At 45.7% G+C, this 22,807-nt stretch overlaps 1 protein-coding gene across 7 annotated transcripts in view; it reads right to left on the bottom strand.

Annotated features, from left to right (window-relative positions):
- The window catches only part of DLG2 (discs large MAGUK scaffold protein 2), a 1,465,131-nt gene that overhangs the window by 973,281 nt on the left and 469,043 nt on the right, over positions 1–22,807 (bottom strand). The window lies entirely within an intron of this gene.

Here is a 22,807-nt window from a genome sequence, read left to right as displayed (position 1 = left end):
CCCTTCTCTGCCTATCAGATGGGGGAGAGCTCAGGGCTTCTGCCTTGTGGCAGGGTGGTGGGTTGAGGGACTCTTGCCAGAGATGACTGGTACCTGCTGAGGGGGGGGTACAATTTAAAGGTTTGCCCCCAATAGCTGGAGTCACGCCCCCCGGCATGCCCCACTCTTACCCTCAGCAGCCCCCACCATGTGTCGCTTCAGGCTTCTACCCAGCGGGGATGGAGGTCTCGGGGCTTCAGGGTGCGCCTGTTGGGGCTGAGAACTTCCGCTTTAGCCCTGAGCCTTGGCAGGAACCTCCCCTGGGGCTGAAGCCCCAAGCTGTGGCAGGCGTGCCCTGGCTCTCAAACTTTTGGAGATTGCCGTTTGCAGCTCAGAGGGTCAGCAAGTTTGGCCCCCCTGTGCTAGACAGTGCTCCCACAAATAGACAAAACAGAAGCACAGGTAGGTGAAGTAACTTGCTCAAGGTCACACAATAGGTCAGTAGCAGAGTCGGGAATGGAACTCAGGTCTCCTGATTCCCATGCTAAGTATTCTAAGCATCAGACCACATTGTCATCATGTAAACTGAAAACTGGCTAAAAGATTGTAAACAACAGGTTACGATAAACAGCAAGGTATAGAGTTGGGTGGAGATGTCTAGTGGTATGCTGCGGGGGTAGGTGTTTGGACTGGTCTTACTTAACATCCTAATTAACGAACCTGGATGAGGGAGTAAACAGCACACTTTCACAGTCGCTCCTAAATGTAAACACAAGTTAGAACAGAAAACTAATACAAATTGACTTAGACTGCAAACATTAGGCATTCACCTTGGAAATATGAAAACTAATACCTCAGGAAAAAAAATCAAACACACCTATAGTCAATGGGAGGGAGAAATCTGAGAAGTATTGATCCTAAAAGAGACCTAGAGATGATAGCAGGTAACAAATTAGACTTACAAAAAAGGAGTAGGGAGAGGGGTGATATCAGTGTCATCTTGGTGGACATGTCTCTACCATTTGGCTGGTCCCATAAAGACCTCCTGTCAACAGTGTGTGTAAGCATACTGAATCACAAGGCATGTAACACTCCAGAACAGGCAAATATATTGGAAACTAGTCACACAAACTCAAGCAATAACCAGGAGAATATGGCTTCTTGCAGCTATCCATACTGTGGCTATCAAGTATCCATTGGAATAGATGCTCTGTTTTGATGTTCACTCTGGTTTGGTTTTCACCTTCCCTTCTAGCCAAGTGACCAGAATACAGGAAATGCCACTGGTTTCACCTTGGAGAGAGAGTAATCTCAGCCCACGTTTCCAACCAAATTGGGCCCTATAGGCAGGGCAAAATATGAATAGTTTATCTTTTTCTCCCTCTTTAATTTCCATCAGAGAAAAACATCGGGTAACAGCAGATACTGCTTTATGTACACTTCCTGGAGCAGGGAGAGGCCTCTGGCTGTGAAGGTGGAGAAAGCAGGGACAAAAATAAAAAAGAGGCGTGTAACAGACTAGCAGTGTTTTCCTGAAACATCCTGAGTGAGACAGGTGACTCATAACCTCACTGGATGAGAGACAGGATATAGCTAGTGTGTGGATGCAGCACTCCTCAGGGAGGAACTCTAGGAAAGCCAAGCCTAGGGGGGAAAGTTTATACTGCTCCATTATTTTACTGTTTCTTTTCTGTGTTAATAAAGCCAAATTCCAGGAAAGGGGAAAGTTAGACCTTTACAGAGTGTGAACTGTGGTTTTAGAGCAAGTGATGAAAGAAGCACATCACTAGCATTATAACTGGTATAGGCAATAAAGGAGGTCAGAGTATAACTGATCAGCCCTGTAATGGTGAATCCAAAGGTGCAGAGATCATTGACACAAGAAGGTGTTTGGGAACAAGGTAGTATCCCTTTAAACAGCTAGTGAATGCAAGGTACTCACAATCTATTTAAAGGGATATTAACCTCTCTATAGCTACAGCAAACATTCTTAAAACAAGTGTAAAATTCTTGTAGATAAGGCGTGATTAATAAAGAATTAAAGGAGGATAAGATATATATATATAATCAATGCCAGTCAACATGGGTTTACAGAAAATAGATCCTGTCAAACTAACTAGATACATTGTTTTTGGGTGAGATTACAAATTTGATTGATGAAGGTAATGGTGTTGATATAATATATTTAAACTTCTAGAAGGCTTTTGACTTGGTACCACATGACAGTTTGACTAAGAAACTATAGAATACAAAATTAACATGGTACACATTAAATGGATTAAAAACTGATAGGTCTCAAAATAGAATTATAAACAGGGAATCACCATTGAATAGGTGTGTTGCTGGTGGAGTCCTGCAAGGATCGGGTTTTGGCCCTACGTTATTTAATATCTTTATCAATGACCTGAAAGAAAACATAAAATCATTACTGATAAAGTTTGCGGATGACACCAAAATTAGGAGCGGTGGTAAATAATAAAGAGGATCAAGTTATCTGGATCACTTGGTAAATTGGGTGTAAGCAAACCATATGGATTTTAATATGGCTAAATGTAAGTGTATATATCTAGGAACAAAGAATGTAGGCCATACTTACAAGATGGGGGACTGTACCTTGGGAAGCAGTGACTCTACAAAAGATTTGGTGGTCATGGTGGATAATCAGCTGAACAGAGGCTTCCAGTGCGACTCTATGGCCAAAAGGGATAATATTATCCTTCGATGGTTGGATAAGAATTTCAAGTAGGAGTAGAGAGGTAATTTTACCTCTGTATTTGGCACTGGTGCCACTGCTGCTAGAATAGTGTGTCCAGTTCTAGTGTCCACAATTCAAGAAGGATGTCAATAAACTGAAGATGTTTCAGAGAAGAGCTACGAGAATGACTGGAGGATTAGAAAACATGTCTTATAGTGATAGACTCAAGGAGCTCCATCTATTTAGTTTAACAAAGAGAAGATTACGGTGTGACTTGATCAAAGTTTATAAATATATACGTGGGGAACAAATATTTGATAATAGGCTCTTCAATCTAGCAGAGAAAAGTATAACAAGATCCAATGGCTGGAAGTTGAAGCTAGACAAATTCAGACTGGAAATGTGGCATACATTTTTCACAGAGAGGGTAATTAACCATTGGAACAATTTACCAAGCGTTGTGGTGGATTCTCCATCACTGACAATTTTAAAATCAGGAATGAATGTTTTTTTAAAAGACATGCTCTCGTTCAACAGGAATCATTGTGAGGAAGTTCTATGGCCTGTGTTATATAGAAGGTCAGACTAGATGATCTGGCCTTGGCATCTATGAAAGAGTCAAAAAGACATGTCCATTTATTTATGATAAAAGCCTCTTATAATGTATTCAAATCATACAAATTGAATATACATGCACATTTAATGTTTCAGAGTACAATACAAACTATATACTATTCTAGATAAAATAGAACGGAAGGGCCCCCCGCCGCCGAAATACCGCCGAAGACCGAGCTAAACTTCGGCGGCGGGTCCCGCTCCGTCTTCGGCGATAATTCGCCAGCGGGGGGTCCTTCCGCCCCGGAGCGGAAGGACCCCCCGCCGGCGAAGACCGGGAGCGGCAGAAGCTCCTGCGCCCGGCCGCACAAGAGTTTGCTGGGCCCCCCGGAGCGAGTGAGGGACCCCGCTCCAGGGGCCCCGAAAAACTCTGGTGGGGGCCCCTGTGGGGCTCGGGGCCTGGGGCAAATTGCCCCTCTTGCCCCCCCCTCTGGGCGGCCCTGGCCGAGTCTTCATTCATTCACTCTAATTTAAGGTTTTGCCTGCCAGTAATACATTTTAAAGTTCTTAGAAGGTCTCTTTCTATAAGTCTATAATATATAAAGAAACTATTGTTGTATTTAAAGTAAATAAGGTTTTTAAAATGTTTAAGAAGTTTCATTTAAAATTAAATAAAATGCAGAGCCCCCCGGACCAGTGGCCAGGACCCAGGCAGCGTGATTGCCACTGTAAATCAGCTCATGTGCCGCCTTTGGCACCCGTGCCATAGGTTGCCTATCCCTGGTATAGAGGTTTTTATTGTTAAATTTTACTTTTTTACCACTAGATGGCAACTACTTAACTCTCTGACAGCATTGTAGAAAATATATGAAAAGCAAGTCCCACGAGTCTTTTCTAAACAGATTGCACTGGCATAGTTTCATAATATTTCTTTTCTAAATTTACCTAAAAGCTGGCTGATGCTTGGCTCAACTCATGATGATATTAGCACAGAAAAACTTGCTAAAATACAGCACACAGTTTAAATCCAGGAACCAATTCATTCTAACACATCACACAAGTAGGCCAGTAGTCCGTACATAACCTTTTCAGCCTGATATCCCAACATATTACAAAAAAGTCAAGGGTCCACAATCTATACTTTAGGGGCAGTTTCTCCATCTTGTTTCACTCTTTTCACAGTGCTCAGGTGGTGCACAGTTATCAGAAAATATGTACGAGTCTCCACCAGGGGATTCCCTCACCACAGAACATGTCCCCTTCTTTTCCCACAGGTTGGACAGCACTGAGGTAATAGAACGTGAATCCCCATCCCCCCACTCTGTGTAAATATGCTGTGACAATGCTAAATATGTGGTAAAAGCGCACAGCACCAACATACCTTCAAAAGGCCTGTTTCCCTATCAGAAACGTGAGACACATCCTGCCTGAGACTTTGACTCCCCTCCATAGTTCCTACTTGAGAAAGGAAAATGATCCTAGAGACAGAGGCCTAGATCCTCAAGGGAACTTAGGCCTCTAACTCCCATTGGGCTTTAAGCACTGTGACGGGGCGCCTGCCCCGCACTGACCCTGAGAGAGTTAAAACCAGCCTAGGGAGGCTGAGCAGCAGGCAGCCAAAGGAGTGGCTGCAGGGGAAACAGCCAGGTGGGGTGGCGGTTTCAGACAATTAGGGCGGCGACTGGATCAGCCAATCAGGGCCCAGCCGGCCCATATAAAAGGAAGCTGCAGACCAGAGAAGTGAGTAGTCTGCTGCAGGAAGCCCTAGGGAGAAGACTGGCTTCCTAGAGGGCTACAGAGAGACCAGCACCTGGGGAAGAGCAGGTGTTAGTAGGGACTGGGGGAGCTAGGGAAAACTCCTGACAGGCTGCCAGGACTTACAGGTTCAAGGCCCTGGGAAGAGGGCAAAGGAGCTGGAGCCAGAACCAGAGGCAGGATCAGAAGGAACTGAGGCTGCAGGGCAGTGGCCCGGGAAAGTGGCCCAGGGAATACAGAGAGTGGGCTGAAAGGAAGAGGCAGCAGAAAGCTGCTGTCTGCAGGGTCCCAGGGCTGGGGCCCAGAGTCGTGGGCGGGCCTGGCCCTTTCCCCTCACTAGCCGCTGAAGGAGTGGCCCTGTTGGGGACTGTCAAGCCACTGCAAGGAGTGGCTGGATTCTTGTTGGAGGAGTTCCCCTTAAGGAGGAGAAACTGGCTGGTGACACAGCCGGAGTGCTGAGCCACGAAGCAGATGCTGAGACAAAGGAGCCAAAACAGGTCTGCAGGCAGAGGTGAGGATGGGAGAGCCACCACCACCTGAGGGTGCACCTGCTGGACTGAGCTAAATCCTGAAATGCCCAGCAGGAGGCAGGGCCGCCCAGAGGGGGGGGCAAGAGGGGCAATTTGCCCCAGGCCCTGAGCCCCACAGGGGCCCCCACCAGAGTTTTTCGGGGCCCCTGGAGCGGGGTCCCTCACTCGCTCCGGGGGGCCCGGCAAACTCTTGTGCGGCCGGGCGCAGGAGCTTCTGCCGCTCCCGGTCTTCGCCGGCGGGGGGTCCTTCCTCTCCGGGGCGGAAGGACCCCCCGCTGGCGAATTACCGCCGAAGACGGAGTGGGACCCGCCGCCGAAGTTTAGCTCGGTCTTCGGCGGTATTTCGGCGGCGGGGGGCCCTTCCGTTCCGGGACCCGCCGCCGAAGTGCCCCGAAGACCCGCGGCGGGGGGCCCCCCTCTGCCGAAGACCGGGCTGCGCTTCGGCGGCGGGTCCCGCTTCGGCGGTAATTCGGTGGCGGGGGGGCCCCCGCCGCGGGTCTTCGGGGCACTTCGGCGGCGGGTCCCGGAACGGAAGGGCCCCCCGCCGCCGAAGACCCCGGGCCCCCGGAATCCTCTGGGCGGCCCTGGCAGGAGGTGCCAGTGTGGCAAGTGACGCCATGACAGATACCTAAGCACCTCTGAGGATCTGGGCCAGTGAACCTAGTTCTACTTTCACTTAGTGTTATTCAGGAGAAAATCCTCTGACTGTGGTGGAGTTATGCTGTTGTAAGGAAGATTAGAATCAGGCCTATTATTTTCAACTTTTCTTGAGCCAAATAATGTGAGATACACATGAGCTGTAGTCTCCTAGTTGTGGTAATCTAACACACCAGAAAGTACTTGGAATAAAATCCATTCACTCTTTATTGGTGATGTAGGTTTAATGGTTCTTTTGTTTTATTTTGTTTTTCTGTAAGACACAGGAATTCCAGCCCCAGTCTTCCTGATATTGCAATATTCGAGTGACTGCTGGAGGGGGAAATTTGCTGAGCTTTCCCAGAATTGGACTTTGGAGCAATGCTAAGGAGACGTGTCTGAAAAGATTAAAGACTATTGGAGTAATCTAACTTCATAGGAAGATCCTTTGGGTTGGAAACTATTTAACGAGCTGTGTGATCAAGGTTAACATTTTCAAAGATGACTAGGGGATTTAGCCATTAATCACTTTTGAAATGAATGGGGGAGTTCAGCTTTGAAAATCTCAGTCTTATTGGGATTTCCTCCCCAAGATCTATGCTTTTTCCTGTTTTTTAGGAAGGATGTAGGGCTCTGAAGACTGATTATTTGGAGCTTACAATTCTGCTAGATGCAATGGGCCTCCCTGAAGCACATCTAAGTTTGTTTCTTCAGGGATGTCTTTCCCAACAGATAGCTATGAATAGCCAATGCAGAAGCAGCTGCTGTCTCTGCTACACCGCAGAAAACAAAAGCTAAGTTTTCCTTTTTGCTGAAACATCTCTGGACTCTGATTAATAAGATTTTAAGTCTTTTGCCAGCTGACAAACTTTCCCCGCAGTTTCCTGTGCCTTCTCACTGATAGTTGCCCAAGGAGGACTGGTAATTAGATATGCATGTAGCAACCATAGATGACTGATGAACTCTCTTGTCAGATAATCTCAATACTGGAACACCAAATTTTAGACATTGTAGCCTTAACCAGTAGGTCCTCGTTCAGGAGACTGGGTAAAATAGGCAATAGTAATCTTTGCTGTATGCTGCCAGAGTGGAATAATGGTACAACCATGTGATTGAGATTAGTTGGAAGATCAAAAAACACTAGTTCCACACGGGGCATCATTTCAAGAAACTCCATAATATCAGTGCTGGAGTTGGTGGTGATCTTTAGGGTAAAGAGGCTTGCCTAGTATCCTTTCCAGAGTGGGAACCATCTTCTAGGGGTGAGTCAGTTGTCTTAGTCCATAGAGTCCTTGGAGATGTGTAGGGAATCTTTGACTTCTCAGTGTCCTCCAGAGTTCAGACTTCTAGTTACTCTTATTTTTCCTCACCTTCCTCAGGCAGCTAAGAAGTCAGAGTTGGAGAATGCATCAATATAGTTAAAGCAGCTTAACATTAACTACTTAGGGTACGTCTACACTACGGGACTATTCCGAATTTGCATAAACCGGTTTTGTAAAACAGATTTTATAAAATCGATTGCGCGTGGCCACACTAAGCACATTAATTCGGTGGTGTGCGTCCGCGGTCCGAGGCTAGCGTCGGCTTCTGGAGCGTTGCACTGTGGGTAGCTATTCCCTAGCTATCCCATAGTTCCCGCAGCCTCCCCCGCCCCTTGGAACTTCCGGGTTGAGATCCCAGTGCCTGATGGGGCAAAAATCATTGTCACGGGTGGTTCTGGGTAAATGTCGTTAGTCACTCCTTCCTCTGGGAAAGCAACGGCAGACAAGCATTTCGCGCCTTTTTCCCCTGGATTGCCCTGGCAGATGCCATAGCATGGCAATCATGGAGCTTGTTTTGCCTTTTGTGACTCTCACCGTATGTGTACTAGATGCCGCTCACAGAGGCGATTCAGCAGCGCTACACAGAAGCATGCTTTTGCTTTTGCATGACAGCAGAGATGGTTACTAGCCATATTGCACCATCCAACCCTTCCATAAATTGGAACTAAGATGATCATGGCTACCAGTCCTTTTGTACCATTTGCTGCTGTCATAAGTGCCCCTGGCTGCTCTTAGCCAGGGGCGCAAAAGCCAAAATTGGGAATGACTCCCTGAGTCAATCCCTCCTTTTTGGTATCTAAAAATAGAATCAGTCCTGCCTAGAATATAGGCAAGTGTACTAGATAACCACTGTATCATAGAACCAGAGAGCACAGCTGCTCTGTGTCAGATCCTGCAGAAATTATGATCTGTATGCTATTCACAGGGGGTGCTCCTGTAACAACCCCACCTGTTGATTCCGTTCTTCCCCCAGCCTTTCTGGGCTACCGTAGCATTGTCCCCCCACTTGTGTGATGAAGTAATAAAGAATGCAGGAATAAGACATGGTGACTTGTTAGTGAGAAATGAGTGGAAGGCAGCCTCCAGCTGCTATGATAGTCCAGACAGGACATTAAGCAGTGTGTAGGAGAGAAGCCCAGCATCCCTCTGCTAGTCCAGGGGCAACTGAATCTTTTCTTTACACATGAAGGGTGGGGGCTGATGGAGCTCAGCCCCCTGTTGCTATGATGACGATGGTTACCAGCCATATTGCACCATCCACTAGAAAAAATTAGGGCCAGGCGCCCTTGATCGACCTGACGGATGCTAGTCAGCATGGTTACTGCCCCATGTGCCAATAGGCTGATGACGAGGACGGTTACCAGTCCTTTTGTACCATCAGCCACCCATGGCAGGGGGGGAGTGAGGATGTTGGTGTTGACGGCTGCAGCATCGTGTCTATCTGCAGCATTCAGTAAAGATAGGGTGACATGTAAAAGAGTCAGAGGATTGTTTTCCCTTTCGCTTCTGGGGGTGGGGGGGGTGAGTAGATTGCCAAGCTATGCCCTGACCCACCGCGGACACTGTGTTTGACCCTAGAAGCATTTGGAGCTCAGCCAAGAATGCAAATACTTTTCGGAGGCTGCAGGAACTGTGGGATAGCTTCAGTCCTCCAGTCCATGAGCGTCCATTTGATTCTTTGGCTTTCCGTTACGCTTGTCACGCTGCAGTGCGCTGAGTCCCTGCTATGGCGTCTGTCTGGAGATTTTTAAAAAAGGATTCTGAATTTCATCTTCTGTAATGGAGCGCTGATAGAACGGATTTGCCTGCCCTTACAGCGATCACATCCGCATGGTCCGTGCTGGAGCTCTTTTTTTATTTTGATTTCGGACTGCATCGCCACCCGTGCTGATCGGAGCTCCACGCTGGGCAAACAGGAAATATTCAAAAGTTCGCGGGGCTTTTCCTGTCTACCTGACCACTGCATCCGAGTTCAGATTGCGGTCCAGAGCGGTCACTGGTGCACTGTGGGATAGCTCCCGGAGGCCAATACCGTCGATCAGCGTCCACACTAACCCTAATCCGATATGTTAATACCGATACTAGCGTTACTCCTCTCGTTAGGGAGGAGTACAGAAACCGGTTTAAAGAGCCATTAAAATCGATATAAGGTGCCTCCTAGTGTGGACGGTTGTGGCGTTAAATCGGTTTTACGCTCCTAAAACCGGTTTAAACGCCTAGTGTAGACCAGGCTTTAGATGTACATTAGTCCACACCACAAATGCCAAATAATTTTTTATGACCCTATGAATTCACACACTGCAGATGAAAACAGCACATTTGGCACGCCCAAGAGCAAGGAGAACACCATGGTGGGAATTAGCCCTGACACATCAATGCATGTTGCTCTGGTACCATTATCATAGCCCCTCAGTCCTGACATATAGGAATTTACACATTGCTTTGGAGCTGTCAGTGGGCTGCTTTGGAACTATTAAATCACACCTGTGCTAAAGTGGGTGACATTGATGCAGTGTCTCAACTCACAATTGGTTCAAAGTATCTTCAAGAACTCCTTCCTCCGCTTCTGTATGTCAGATTTGGGATACTTGAGGGGAGACCAGTGAAAAAAGCAGGGTGTGATGGCTCCTCCAATATCACTTAGATGTCTAACTACCAGACTGCATCAACAAATCACGTAGTTAGATGTCAATGTGTTATAAAATGCACGTTGGAGGTTCAAGATCAGTGGCCAAGTTGAGACTTCTCTGAAAATGAGGGCCTCTTCTAACAATTATGAGCAGTTACAGACTGATACTAGGTACAAAGTACAATGTTTACTTTTTGTAGACAAAAAGGAGACCCAAGCTAATTTTTCCCCACCTTGTTTCATTTTTGATTATCCATTTATTCTGAAGTACAATCCATCAAGTACCAGCACAACTTTCATTTCCAGGACAAGGTTAGATTAGGTTGAATACAATTTTCAAAAATGCAAACATGACCTAGGAACCTACATCCTATTTTCAAAAGTGACTTAAGCACTTGGGGGCTGGATGCACAAAAGGAGTTAGGCATTATAGTGCTAGTGTCACAGCCCCTAACATTTGCCAAACCAGACAGTCTCTACGCAAAAGAATAAATGGACACAAATCTGACATCAGGAATCATAACATTCAAAAACCAGTGGGAGAACACTTCAACCTCTCTAACCACTCAGTGACAGACTTGAAGGTGGCAATTTTGCAACAAAAAAACTTCAAAAACAGACTCCAAAGAGAAACTGCTGAACTTGAATTAATATGCAAATTAGATACAATTAAGTCTGGCCTAAACAGAGACTGGGAATGGTTGGGTCATTACACTAATTGAATCTATTTCCCTATGTTAAGTTCTCCTCACACCTTCTATGGGCCATCTTAATTATCACTTCAAAAAGTTTTTTTTCCTCCTGCTGATGATAGCTCATCTCAATTGATTAGACTTTTCCTGTTGTTATGCATACTTCCACCATTTCATGTTCTCTGTATGTATAAATATCTCCTGTTTGTGTGTTCCACTCTATGCATCCGAAGAAGTGAGCTGTAGCTCACGAAAGCTCATGCTAAAATAAATTTGTTAGTCTTTAAGGTGCCACAAGTACTCCTGTTCTTTTTGCGGATACAGACTAACACGGCTGCTACTCTGAAACCTAGAATATGATTGTGATTCACAAAGCCTGAGTTAGGTGCCTAGGCTCCCTATACAATGAATGGGGAGAAAAAGGCACCTTAGATTACATTTCACAAAAGCCAGCATGCTAGGTGGGGGCGGGGGGGCGCCTAAGCTAACCAATGGCAGATGCTAAGCCTCATACAAGGTGCCTGTCTCTGCTTGCGATTCTCAGCTATGAACCCTCTCCTGGAGTTAGGCACCTGTACCATTCTAGTATGAAACTGAGGAGGAGGAGAAATGGTGGTGGTGCCCACCTTACAATTTTTAGCCCAGTGGTTAGAGCACTAACCTGGAATGTGGGAGAGCCAGCTTCAGTTCCCAGGTTTATGCTCTAACCGCTGGACTACAGAGTCATTCTCATGCTCTCCGTCTGGCCAATGACTATTTGAACAGAGTGGAACAGACGCTGGGACAGAGAGAGAGGGAGCGACACAAACACAGAGTGTGAGAACAGCTCCACAGTCCAGTGGTTAGGGCACTCATGTGGGAGGAGGGAGACCCTGGGCCCGTTCCCCCTACTCCAATCACTCTTTTATTATTTAGCCACAGCTTCAACAGGAGAGATTGAGGAAACCCCACATCAGACTATCCCATAATTCAGTAGCTGGTGGACTAGACTAAGGAAGGGGGTGGGGGAGGGAGCCACCTGTTCAATCCGTTCAGCCCCTCAGGCAGAGGGGGGAAGTGAAGCAGGGTCTCCTACCTCCCAGGTGAGTGCTCTAATCACCTGGCTAACAGTTATAAGACAATCACTGCTGCCCCCTGGAGTTTGATTGGGGCCCAATCTGGTAGGTGGCCTCTGAACATCCCTACTGGATCAGGCCCCACTTGTGACTTCAGCAGATGAATGCCTGTCTTCCGCTGGTTTGTGAATAAGTCTGGGTCTTAGGTGGGAGGTAGGTGTCCAGATACCTAGAGTGAGGCAGCACTGTGCATACCCAGTGGCAAAAACTGAGGTGCCGAAGGAACTTTTACTCTGAAAATTTAGGCACTGCGTTTAGATGCCTACAATACTCAGCAGGAGTTTTGTGCATCACAATGGCCTGGAACTGGGACTTAGGTGCCTAAAACATGGACTTGAATGCCACAGTCCTTTTGTGCATCCAGGCCTAGCAGCCTAAGCCCCACTGACTTTCAATGAAACTTAAGTGCCTAGGTCACTTTTGAAAATAGGTCTTGGGCATTTTAACCCTTAGTCTTTCTGTTTTCTCCTTTGCTTCTCTAATCTTTGAGGCAGGGCCGGCTCCAGACCCCAGCGTGCCAAGCACGCGCTTGGGGCGGCATTTTGCCGGCAGGGCAGCAGGCGGCTCCGGCGGACCTTCCCCAGTCATGCCTGCGGGAGGTCCACCGGAGCCGCGGGACCGGTGGACCTCCCGCAGGCATGACTGCAAGAGGTCCCCTGGAGCCGCGGGATCGTCGTGCTTGGGGCGGCCAAATTCCTAGAGCCGCCCCTGCTTTGAGGGCCAAGGAAGCAGCACAAAGGATAGAATTGTATGAAGAGCATATTAGTCTAGTGCTAGTCTTTTCAAGGAACAGAGCAGTGGAAATGGGAAGTAAAAAAATTTGAGCAAAGCATCTGTTTTACTGAACTCAGGTACTGCATCTCTAGTCAGAAATTACTGTAATACGATAAAATAGTACAATCACAAACCCTACAATGTGATCACTTTATGATGTCTGTAGGAACTTTGTTATTGTATTTCTATAGAAAAGCATTCAATATCTGTAATAACTGAACACAATCAATTAAAATAATTAGTCAATAAATTGTAATACACCCTATAAAAGCATTATTAGAGGTACTGACACAAACCACCATACAAGATTTTATTTCTTCAATGTCTTATAATAGCCTTTTAAAAATTGAGTTATAATTTTGCTTATTGGACAAGTTTATTCTGATCTGAGTAAAGTTATTTGAAAACCTCTCTCTTTCCTTAGCTATCAGTTTCACAAGGAATGACCATAATGCAAGAAAAAGATGGGGGGCGGGGCAAACTTAACACAGATATTCACACAAAATACTGGACACCTGGGAATTACTATCCAGGAAGTTTTACTGCAATCCCTACTAAAGTAATGGAACAAATATTCAGAGAATGTTTGTAAATCTCTAGGAGATGATAGAAATAAGTGGAAATACATGGAAAGGATTTATAAAGATAAAATCATGCTGTATTCTCTTGCTATTGCCCTGCTACCAGGACCAGTCACTTGCTACCTGGGAAAGGATGCCCAGAAAGGACAAGCTCTCCCATTAGGTGGCTTTCCTGTGCTTCCCTGATGTTGAGGCAATCCCCTCCTTGCTTGGAGAGGACAGGGCTCATAACGCTAATTTTTTTTCTAACCCACATCCTGTGCTCCGCTGCCCTGCCACGGCAGCCTATCCTCCTGAGTGGAGATGAGAGAGCTCATAACACAAGATGGAGGTGATTTTGGTGGGAAAAGGGAAACACTTGGAAAACTTAGGGCAAGTCTATACTACAATGCTACATCAGCACAGCTGCAGCCTATCTGGTGGAGACATAATTACTCCACCTCAGCAAGAAGGGTAAGCTATGGCAGAAGGAGAGCATCTCCCGCTGGCATAGTGCCTGAGTGGACAGTGCAAAACTTGTGTTGTTTGGGGGGAGGGGCTTTCACAACCCTGAGCAACGTAAGTTAGATCAACTTAGCCAGTACCATAGACCTATCCTTAGCAACTTCCATCAGCTCACTGTCCACTGAAGGGGTCTAGACACAGACTGTCAAAATGGTCTGCACCTAAGGACTCCTTCAGGAGTCCTTCCTGCTGCTGGACACATGGATAGGTGCCCATCATCCCTCCCCTCCCCCGCCCCACAAGGTGATCTACTGTTCATCTATAGCTAACCAGAATAATGTGCCCCACATTATCAGACACACTTGGGTGGAATGATCCAGCTCTTTGTGACTTCCAGTCTGGACTATTGCAACTCACTGTATCCAGATGTGATCATTCTACCTCACCTCCTCAACAACACCTAGCTGCCCAGAGGACTACAGCAGGGTGCTCATGCTCATTAATCTGAATCCCCACAGAATATCGGTTCAGATTCAAGGTCTGGATATTAATCTTCAGGGCCCTCCGTGGTACCTCCAAGATACCTCAGCGGGTGTCTCTATCATTGACACTGACCACTCTCGACAGCGAAGTGCTGTAAGAACTACAAAGTTGTCAACCTCAAAGGTGCAGCTTACAGTGAGAGACAGGACTATCTTGGCAGCAGGCCAACAGTTTGGAACTAATTAGTTGAGGAGACACAAATGGGCACAAGCCTAAAGATTAAAACTCACTTCCACAGTGTAATGTTCCCACATCAGCAAATATAAACAACAAAGAGAGAAGGAAGAGCAGGAGGAAGAAATGAAGACAAAAAAGACATGAGAGAGGATGAAGAGAGGGCAAAGAGAAGGATTTTATTTTTAACAACAGCCCAAAGTTCCTCAGAGCATGTGAGGAGGAAAATTTAGATAACTGGCCTATTGGGATTTAAGAAATTCTCTCTTGGGAGGTAATCACATACTACAGTCATGGACAAAATCACCTCTCTGCCTAGCTTACTGCCTGTGCTCTCCCACTTCTGTCTTTCTATAAAAGATTATTTATGTTGTCATATGAAAATGCTGTTTTTCTCTCTTCTTGGCAGCTGTCTTGGTGTTGGCTGGAGTAGAGGTGATTTTAAAGGGGGAAACAATTTCAGGTTTACTGTACCTTTGGAGTGGTAGTGCTGTGATACTGATGTGAGGGTTTTATGAGGAGTCATTGTTTTGCTATTTGATACATTTTATTATTACTGATTGAAGGTTTTCATTTTCTCTCCTATTTTCTCTCCCTCTCCATCCACCTCTATCTTTTCAAACCACCATTTCAGTCTCTGATTAGAGCTGGAATAGAGGCTATAGCTACTACAGCCTGCCAGGTTCCAATACATTCTTTTTTATTTCTTTTTAATACCGGAATTTCTTTTCTGTTTCATAGTAAACAGAACAGTCTGTAATAGTAACATTTTAAAGATGGAGAAGCATGAACTTATGTTTCTCAGTGAAGCCCTGTTAAATTAATTTTAGTCAAACAGGATGCAATTTGGGTTTTAGTAAACTGCTTGATTCAGTGTGTCATGGAAACTTTCCTTCAAAATTAATTTAAAGGGGCTTTTAAGTGAGCAGTATTACAAAAAATTCAAACTGGCTAATGGATCACAAATTTATGATAATGATAAATGACAGTGTACCAGATTGGGGCTGAAAAAGGTGGTGGTGGGTGGCTGGACTGGCATTAGATTCAGTCTTATTAAACCCCTTTGTTAATTATCTGGAAAAGGGGTTTAATGTATATTAATTAAATTAATAAGTGGGAGTTGCTGTGAAACTAGCACATAACAAAAAGGGTTCTAGAGACATTGGAAATAAGATAATATTTAATTTAGAAAAAGGCACACAATCGCACTGGGAAAGAAATAATTTGAAACAGGTATAATTTCTAAGAAGTAATTTCCATCTCTAATTTCTGTGACTATGATAATGAAACAAGCTGAATCAGATGATTTTTACATATACAACAATGACAGTTCAAACTAGTTAATTTAAATTATTTCAGATTATGTAACCATCAGAAGCATTAAAGGGCAATTTTGCATTTTTTCAACTGGTTGCATACAATCCTTTCAAGAAGAGCTTTGATACAGGGGAATACCATCAACTAAACCTAATTGAAAAGACAGAAGCAGATGAAAGGAAAACAGATTTAATAACTTTTCCTATCATACTGCTTAATTACCAAGTGTTTAAACTACAGCTGAAATTTTGCCAACCTGCTGTATACTACCTTCTCCCCCACTCACTCCTGAAATAAAGTTGTTCTGGGTCCTTTGACATCAGAATTATTTCAGTAACAGATTGGTATCCACCAAATTCTACACTTGGTTATGGACTATGTGATCCAGCATGGCCAGAGGGCAGCAGGAGAGTGTTAGCAGGGAGTCTTATTCCCTGCAAGGGGAGGAAGGTTTGCTATAGATTAACTAGAGCACCTGAAGCCAATTAGAGCACCTGAAGCCAATTAGAGTACCAGCAGTCAGTCACATGATATAAACCCCCTGCTTCAGGTCAGACAGTGTGGGTTGTTAGAGCAGGAAGGTTTGGTTGGAGCAGAGAGCGGTTTGAAGGAGTTGAAGCAGAGAACAGTTTTGAAGAGAGACAAAAGGAAAGTTTGGAAGAGTGCTGCGGTGGGCTGAGAAGTCCAAAAAACCCTAGGTAAGGGGCACCTGGCTTGTGTAGAAGGAAGGCAAGAAGCCCCTCCACAAGCTGAAGGGCAGGAGAGGGAAGTAACCCAGGGGAAGGAACCACCAGTACAAGTGGTTCACCACTAACCTCAGGGCCCCTGGGTTGGGACCTGGAGAAGAGGGTGGGCCCAGGTCCCTCCCTCTCCACTCCACTCCTCAAGGACACTAGTGGGGTAATTAAAAATACCGGTTCAGAGGCAAGCAGTGGTGCCCTGAACCTTCCCCAAAGAAGAGAAAGCGTAAGACCCAGCATAACAGTACCGGCAATTTGCCACAACACACAACTCCAAGTAAAGTCACTGGGAGATGCATGAACTTGCCCCTCTACCTTTACTGCATATACAAAGCACACAGCTTTTACTGCATGTGGCAGAATTTGTCCCTACATCTTTACTACAGGGTTAAAGTGAAGGGCTTCACAGAGGGTTTTTGGGAACCTGGGGCAAAATCTGAAACAGAGGCCCCCAATCCCTAAAAAAAACCCAAGTGTGAAAAACACTGAGGGGAGACAGCAAGAAGGGAGGAGAGAGGGTTTGGAGAGCGAGCAAGCCAGCCCTGTACTCACCCCACAGTGACGACTTGTGCTGGGCCTGGGCCTGGCTGCCTGCTGTGGGCATTGCAAGCTTGGTACATGGGGTCGCACTGTTTGGTCATGATGGAGGGGTGGCCTGTCCAAACATGAGTGACATTGCAACCATGTGCACCAAGTCACAACGTCACTCGGTTTGGGGGCCCACTCAAAGAGAGGGCTCAGGGCAAACTGCCCCTCCTGCCCCCTCCTCTGGGGGCTGTTGCAGAAGGGGACATTAGTGTGAGGTGGAGAGAGCTTTATTCATATACAGATTTCTTCATTCATAATAAAGGAAACAAAAACACTGACCAAATTAATGTTTGCATCAGTATAACTTTGTCCAAGTTTCCCTTGGTATGAAAGTTCATCTTTTACAGTCAGACTTTCAAGATGCTGAAAAACTAGCACATACTTCAGAAGAAGGCACCTGTTAACAACTATCTTATATTGTATTCTTGCCAAAACCCTCTATCACACTGCTTCCTTATTATACGAAAACAACGTCAACTCTAACATGTTCAGATCTGTGTGCCTTTATTTTTATAATGCTGCCATGTAAGTAAACAGTCCACATGGACAATCTGATAATTGGATTTTTACCAGTGAATTTCCTAAAATATTTCAGTGCTCAGAAAAATACTAAAAAATTGATCATCTTTTGCTTATTAAATTCAGTGTTAACACCAAAATTATGCAGCTGAGAACATGTTCTCATCTCAACACTTTACTTCCTGCTGCACAGAATTGCTGACCTTGCACTCAAATTTTTCCTGCTTTATTCTTAGCCCAAAGTTCAATTTTGCATAGAAAGTATGGTGAAATTCTCTTTGGCTGTTTCTGAGATTCTGGAATGTCATCCTTAAAAGGGCTGCGTTTTTATTTTAGTTTTTTCAGACACACTTTTTGGCTTCTGTTTAAAACTTCAGACTTGTCATGAATTTAAAATGTAGACTGGTGCCTTTGGCATGGTTTGAGAAATGTAGTTTTGCAATAACAAAGTCAGAAAAAAAATCACACTGGAATTTCCATTCATTCTTTTTAACAGCCACAAGAGGGTGCAATTCTAGATACAGTAAATTCAAAAGAAATCAATTCCTAATTTCTGGCAAGCCAAAGTAAATTTTGGCTACTGTTAATTCTTCCTGCACCCTGGCCATTCGTTCATCTTTAAATGTATGACTGTTATATTCTCTCTCTCTCTCTCTCTCTTTCTTTTTGCAGTTCAAATTTCTGCATGCGTGTGGGGAATACACCTCCCAGAACATGATGCCATGTGCAAATTTTGGTCCTGGTTTAGTAAAGCACACAAATATGGTGCGACAGTTCGAGGACTTTCCCTATATACAATTTATGAATTCTGATTGGTTTTATGAACTCTGTGTATAACTCAAACCCTTAGTGTCTAGAGAATCATCCATTTGCTGATAAAGACCATATCACATATCATACGTCTCTTTGAAAGCCGCTACAGAACAATCAAAAGATTAGTTAACTTTGAATGAGACTGTCCTGTAGAACAATGAATAAATTAAAGAGATTGGCCAAGTTAAGGGAAATCGGTTTCTCCCCAGATTTTCTACAGGGAGGAGGGGTTGAAGCAATGGGAAGTGCCCAGCAAAAAATGGAGAACGCAGAAACTGATGTTAGAAGCCATTGTTAAAAAGGGGTATATGCACACCCAGCTAGGGGGAAGCTGTTGACTGCCATATCTGAACAAACTAGCAGTCTGGCAGCATGTGTAATTCTGTGGACAAATTATTGATAGAAAGGTAACGGAGGTGTCCTCTGATTTGTAAAAATCTACAGAATCATAAATTTCAATGGTGTCACTCTCTGCAACGTGTCAGGGGGACTTGCTGGACCCCAGGCTCCACATTCCAGGTCCTCCAGCTGGTGGAAGTTTTGATAATACAATGTCGTTGGTAATGGGTCGGGTTGGGTATCATTCAAAAGCCCTTTCTCCCACACACACACAATGATACCAAACATGACAAACCTCCAGTAATTATTTGAGATACACTTGCGGAAATGTTTAAAAATCAACTTTTTTAAATTATACTTTAACTCAGGCATGTCAAACATGCAGCCATCCCAAAATTAAACTGTGGCCCTCGACTGACACTATTGTGTTATTGGTTCATGCTCAGAACATGATACCAAAGCTCCACAACTGGGGCTTCTGAAGAACTCTCCTGTTCATAAATTGTATAGTCAATTGCTTGATTACACTTTGGTTGGTTATGAAATATACTCAAGACACCAAATAACCAATGTCAGTCAGGTGTACTAATATGGTACAGGAAAACAGTTCAAAGAGCAGTCCTATGCGGCGACGTTACATTCACCTTACGCAGAAAGTGTGCTCCCCAAAGTTACCTCCCCAAAGCCATCATCTTATACCCTATTTGTTTACCACTACAAGGTACTATATATATCACCTGAAACTGGATTAAATTAATCAGCTTTTTACCTTGTTTGTTTCTGATACCATGGCATATCCCTTTGTCTTTTGTTCTGAACTCATGCATTCCAGGTCATGATGCAGCCTTATCCTTGTTCTGGGTGTATGCATTCTAGGTACTAAAGGATGTGAAAACACCGCTAGGTCTGTGTGTAACCCCTTTTCTGTTCCCATGAGGAAATAATCAGTCTGATACTGAGAGTTTTCCTGTCTACTCAATCGAAGGCTTACTTCAGCTAGTGCAAGGTGTTATGGAATACTTAGCATAACAGTACAGAATTATAACAAAGGTACAGGCCTATATAATTGCTATACTAATGCTTAATAAATATGTGTGCTTAAATGCTTGGAATATGTATTGTGAGTAGTGTTAACAGCATAATATATGTATGCTAATCAACACTCCCCTTTAGGGGCTCTGGTTTATTAACACAAAATAACAGTTTAACTCAAAGCTAGACTCTCCCAGGCTTCTTCTCTAGGTTCACCAGTCCATTATATCCTTCCCATGTTCAGAGTCTATTATGTCCCTCAGACACTCCTCATTGCCTCGTAAGGTGTTTGCTCCTGCCCCTCACTGACTTTCCCCTAGCTGGTTGTGAGACAGCTTCTTTCCCAGTCCACTCTAACATTAAGCACTTACCAGTACAGGGGCCCGGATCTGGGCCCTCAGAGGGGGTGGGGCGGGGTGGGGCCTCAGGCAGAGAGGGCGGGGCTGGGGGTCAGCCTCCCCCAGCCAGCCCATCCGCGCTGCCTGCCCCATGCTGCCCGGGGCTCCAGTGGCGATTTAAAGGGCCCGGGGCTCCATCCACTGCCCCTTTTGCCCCCTCCCTGTTGGCGGCCCAGGAGGGTCCTTAAATCACTGCCATGGCAGCACTTTAACATTGGCTGCGTACGGGCCGGTATCGGTGGCCACTTCTTACCGGTACGCCGTACCGGCCTACTTTCACCCCTGACTAATGCAGAATCCCTTCTGGATACCTCTGCAAATCTCAGCCCTCCTTACCCTTGTATCAGGCCCCATATCTCTCTGTGAGGCCTCCTCTCTGCATTCTCTAGCTCCCTCTTATAGAAAGCCCCACCCGCATCTACCCTCACTTGATGTCTGATTACCTGGCCCAACTACCAGCCTAAACTCATCATCTGGGAGGCAGATAATTAGGCAGAGGTGGAGCTGAGGGCAACTACTTTTAAAGGGCCAGCCCACCCTATGGCAATAACCTTTCCTGAATCAGGGCTGTTATCCTTTGGCTGATCACATATAACCACATTTTCCCTGAAGCACCTCACCTTTTAGCAGGTGTTGAGCCGGGGGAAAAGGATTAGGTTGGGGCAGAGTATAGAGTTGCCAGGTGTCTGGTTTTCGACTGGAACGTCCAGTCAAAAAGGGACCCTGGCAGTTCCGGTCAGCACCGCCCACCGGGCCGTTAAAAGTCTGGTCCGTGATGCTGCAAGTCTAAGACAAGCTAGTCCCTACCTGTCCTGGCACCGCGCTGTGCCCCAGAAGTGGCCAGCAGGTCCAGCTCCTAGGTGGGGAGGCCACAGGGCTTCGCGTGCTGCCCCACCCCGAGCACTGGCTCCACACTCCCATTGGCCGGGCATCGCAGCCAATAGGAGCTGGGGGGGGAGGTGAGCCTGCAGGTGAGAGCAGCACACGGAGCCTCCTGCTCCCCCCCTCCACCTAGGAGCTGGACCTGCTGCTGGCCACTTCTGGGGTGCAGCACGTAGCTAGGACAGACAGGGAGTCTGCCTTAGCCCCATTGTGCTGCTGACCGGGAGCCGCACAAGGTAAGCCCGAGCCCCAACCCCCTAGCTCCAGCCCTGAGCCTCCCCCCCAACCCGGAGCCCAGTCCTGTACCCCAAGCCCCTCATCCCCAACCCAACCCCAGAGCCTGCACCCCCATCTGAAGCCCTCATCCCTCCTGCACCGTAACCCCATACCCCAGCCAAGAGCCCCCTCCCACACCCTGAACTCTTGATCTCCTACTCCACCCTGGAGCCCGCACTCTCAGCTGGAGTCCTCACCCCCTCCCACACCCCAACTCCCTGCCCCAGCCGGGAGCTCCTTCCCGCACCCAGAACCCTTCATTTCTGGCCCCACCTCAGAGCCCATACCTCAGTTAGAGCCCTCGCCCCTCCCACACCCCAACCCCCCGCCCCAGCTCAGTGAAAATGAGTGAGGGTGGGGGAGAGCGAGCCACCAAGGGAGAGGGAATGTAGTAAGTGGGGGGGTGGGGCCTTGGGGAAGGGGTGAGGCTAGGGTGTTCAGTTTTGTGCAATTAGAAAGTTGGCAACCCTAGCAGAGTAGCCATGAGGGTAGTGAAGCCAGAGGACACATGGCTGGTGTTTCATGTCACATTATTTTAGAGTTACCTTTTTGTTAAGACTCCAGCAGTGGTGATTTTTATTTTTTACTTAATGTACTTTTATTTGGAGTCAGATGGGTTCTTCACCCATTTACACCAATATAAGTGTAGTTAATTCCATTTACACACACACACACAGGTGATAAGAAGATTGCTTTGTTAAAAAACGGTCCCCTTTGATACGGGCACTACTGTGAGATAATTGACCATGATATGAGTTATGTGCCCCCATTCAAAAGCAAACAGCAGGAGCCAAGGTCAATTATCTTGCATTCTTCTCACAGTGAGGAGACCTATTGTGGCAATAGCTGCAGAAGGCACTGAAATAAAATAACTTTCAATACTTTTAAATCACAGAACCTTTTCCAAAAAATGTTGGGTTCTTACAGATCTAATGCCACTAAAAAAAAGAGTGTGCGTGCGCATGAGAGAGAAAGAGAGAAACGATGGAAAAATGGAGGTTTCTAATATGGGTTTGAGTCAAATGCATAAAAGTGTGGATAGAATTTCTCCAGTATTGTTCATAGGCTACATTATGTAAGGTTTGTGCAATTAAGATGCAGGATTTCTATTGGTGACATTTTTAAAAGCTAATGTGATTTTAATTACACTAGTTGTTTCACACAGAGCAGAGTTTCCCAACCATTGCTGCCATAGGGTCCTTAGAAATGATAATGGTAGTTTTAGTGGCACATAGTATCCTTGTTCAAGTCTTTTCCTATAAATCATTGTGCAGTATTACTGCAAACAGTGCAAATCTCGTTTGTCTTCAAGCTTTTTAAAATTTTTCCCAGGTTCTCAGACTGTCTGTGTGCTGACCCAAGAAAGATGATACTACATTAGTTTTCTTCTGGAATGTTTTCTTCTTAAAAAGAACTATATTAAGAAAGCTTACATTCTGAAAAATGTTTAAGGTCTTAAAGAAGCACTTTGACTTGCTG

Source organism: Mauremys mutica, chromosome 1 (genome assembly GCF_020497125.1).
Source record: "Mauremys mutica isolate MM-2020 ecotype Southern chromosome 1, ASM2049712v1, whole genome shotgun sequence".
Taxonomy (NCBI): domain Eukaryota; kingdom Metazoa; phylum Chordata; order Testudines; family Geoemydidae; genus Mauremys; species Mauremys mutica.
The sequence above is the reverse complement of the archived record's forward strand: the minus strand, read 5'-3'. Positions and strand labels throughout refer to the sequence as shown.